This window comes from Arachis duranensis, chromosome 4 (genome assembly GCF_000817695.3).
Source record: "Arachis duranensis cultivar V14167 chromosome 4, aradu.V14167.gnm2.J7QH, whole genome shotgun sequence".
Lineage (NCBI taxonomy): Eukaryota > Viridiplantae > Streptophyta > Magnoliopsida > Fabales > Fabaceae > Arachis > Arachis duranensis.
This window is the reverse complement of record NC_029775.3, coordinates 18,299,240-18,302,349: the sequence shown is the minus strand read 5'-3', so window position 1 is coordinate 18,302,349 and position 3,110 is coordinate 18,299,240.

Sequence of the window (3,110 nt, the reverse complement as noted above, 5' to 3'; positions counted from 1 at the left end):
TCCCAATGACAGCCAAGAAATCAGATATCAAAGTATTAAAAAAAACAGGACCTGATTGAACAGATGCGCTTACAGTGTAGTTCAAAAAAATACGCACTTTGGAATACTTTTCAATAGAATTGCTAAAATAAGAACACAGACAATAATTAACAACTGATAAATGCTAGAAAAGAAACAAGTTAACTGCACGGCACCCAAATTTCTTAATTCAGCCAATAAACTTGAAAACTATCGCTTCTTACCTTTGAATCAAGGCTTCAAACCTTCACTATCGAAATTGAAGGTGATAGAATATAATCAAAATTGAACATTCTATGCGACATTTTCAGCTTCAAAACCATAGAATCAAAATCTCAAACATGTAATCTACATAAACCAGGCACGATAAAGGAACAAAAAAAAATCACATTTGGAATCAGAACAAATCACACACACCTGAACCCCAATTGAGTTTGAATCACAAACCAAAGATCCGAATGATTGGGATTTCTTCAATTATTGTCTATGTTCTCATTTTTTAGCATTTCATGGTGATTTTAAGCCTGATAATCTGCTTATTCGCAATGTTAGGTAAAATTAAGCTTCTCATTCATTACCATTAATTGGGTCGCTTGCACCTTATTACTTGCAGAATGTCATTGTAAAGCTGGTTTCTCGTTCTTAATTAATGATTATGATGACATGACTAAGTACATAGTCTTGTTATTATATACTTCTATATCTAAGGAGGACTTTGGGTGTAGAATTGCCCTTTATCTCTGGCAAAGCATCAACTTATGTAGTATAAATAAAACAACAATCAACTCTTTTCCTACTAAGTGGGCGAGTTATACAAACAAATAAATGACATTTTATTAGAACTATGTATATAGATAAATATTTTTAATCTATATCTTTTTTATATGGATTCAGCAGTAGTTTTGTTTTAGTGTACCCGACGGAGTTCATGACTTTACATACTTTTCTTTTTACGCATGGCCAAACCACCTAAGATGTTTTTCCATTCTAATTTTATATTGTCTAGTGTAACACTTTTCCAGTGTTATATTCTGTTTTATGGCAGCGTTGAAGTTATTGTTACTGCGATTTTCAGTCTCAAAAAACCACAAGTCCTACAAATATATAGTAAAACTAAAACTACCACTTAGATAAAACAACCTTGTTATGTTTACCACTGAAGATCCAGACCATGATGTTTTTACTTTTTAGATATTGATTGAGATAAAACCGACATGCAAATGCAAGCAAATATGAGCTGAGAGAGTTTCTTGTTGTTTAGTGTTTATATTATGCATGTTCCAACTAAGTACTTTGTAAATGCTTTGCTTTTGTAGACAGTGCTCATTTCTGGTTTTGCTACTTTTCAATAGAATTGCTAAAATGAGAACATAGACAAAAATTAACAACTGATAAATGCTAAAAAAGAAACAAGTTACCAGCACGGCACCCAAATTTCTTAATCCAGCCAATAAACTTGAAAACTATCTCTTCTTACCTTCAAATCAAGGCTTCAAACCTTCACTATCGAAATTGAAGGTGATAGAATATAATCAAAATTGAACATTCTATAGCGACATTTTCAGCTTCAAAACCATAGAATCAAAATCTCAAACATGTAATCTACATAAACCAGCACGACAAAGGAACAAAAAAAAAACAATCACATTTGGAATCAGAACAAATCACACACACCTGAACCCCAATTGAGTTTGAATCACAAACCAAAGATCCAAATGACTGGGATTTCTTCAATCCCAACCCAGCCATGTGCATGTTCCGTTGTGTGGTCTGAGAGTTCAATCCCAAATGTGAAAAAGAGAGACACTTGGGTCAAGGGATGGTGAAAGACGTCATTTTGAACAAACCCCACAAATCAAAAACCGATTTTTTTAGCTGCTGAGCTCAAATCACAGTGTGATCTAGCGAAGTGGGTGAGCGAGAATATAAGGATTCTTTGTGGCGATGAGGTCGAAGAAGGAATGGAGAATGGTGTGCGAGGAAATGGAGAAAAACTTGCAATGAATGATGGAAACTACGAAGGAGGAACACTGGTTTTAACAGTGTGTGGCTTTGGTTTCGATGATTCCAATGAAAAGGGAAGAAAACATCAGCGTCACGGGTTTCAAGTTTCAACTAACTTGGAACAATAAAATCCTATCTTTGTTAGAACTCACCAAATCATGAAGCAGCTTCTGATTGCACGAAGGAGGCTGACAGCAAGACTCGAAGCAAGAAGACGACGAGCCCCAAGACCTGCTGCTTCTGCCGCCGGCGACGAAGAGCGCAACGAAGGCGCGCGACTATGTGCAAGACGATGACGAGACAGAGAGCGACGGCGACGCCACGGTGAGAGAGATGAGAGAGACCGAGCTCCAGGAAAAGAGAGATAGTGATACGAAGAGGAGAGAAGAACTTGAGAAGATGAAGAGGGTTTTTGAAATCAGATTTCATAAATAATTTTTTATTTTGTTTTTTTGTTTTTTAGATATATTTTTATTTTGTTTTATTGTTTAATTTTAAATTTTGATTAATTTAAAATGGTATTTTTGTCTAATCAAATAAAAGAAGGATATTTAAGATTTTTTATAAAATTAAATAAAAAATATATTTTTATTTTTATTTAATTAAAAAAGTGTATTAGTAAAAGTGGTGATATAATATATATTTAAAAAAATTAAATATTAATGTAAAAAGTAAATTTCACATAACTTGTTACTATTTATCTATATTTTTAATGTATTGATACATATGAATTTATTAACGTACCGTAGCAAATATCATTAATTAACTAACAAACTGGAGTGGCTAACATTGACAATAACCTTAGTGGCACGATATATATTTCATGCACAACTTTGTTATAAAAGGAGGCTACTTTTGACTCTAAAGTCAGTGTTATCTTCATGTGATTCATATTAAAAGAAGCGGTGTTGATAGTTATTTTTCATGATCAATGGAATTCGATAAGCAAACAGACAACATAAGAGATTATGAGAGATTTAATTAAATATCGTAGGCATTTTACTTGTATTCACACAAAAAAAAATTATACTATATATATTATAAAAGATGTATATATTTAAAATAAAAGAAAGCATTATATACTTAAC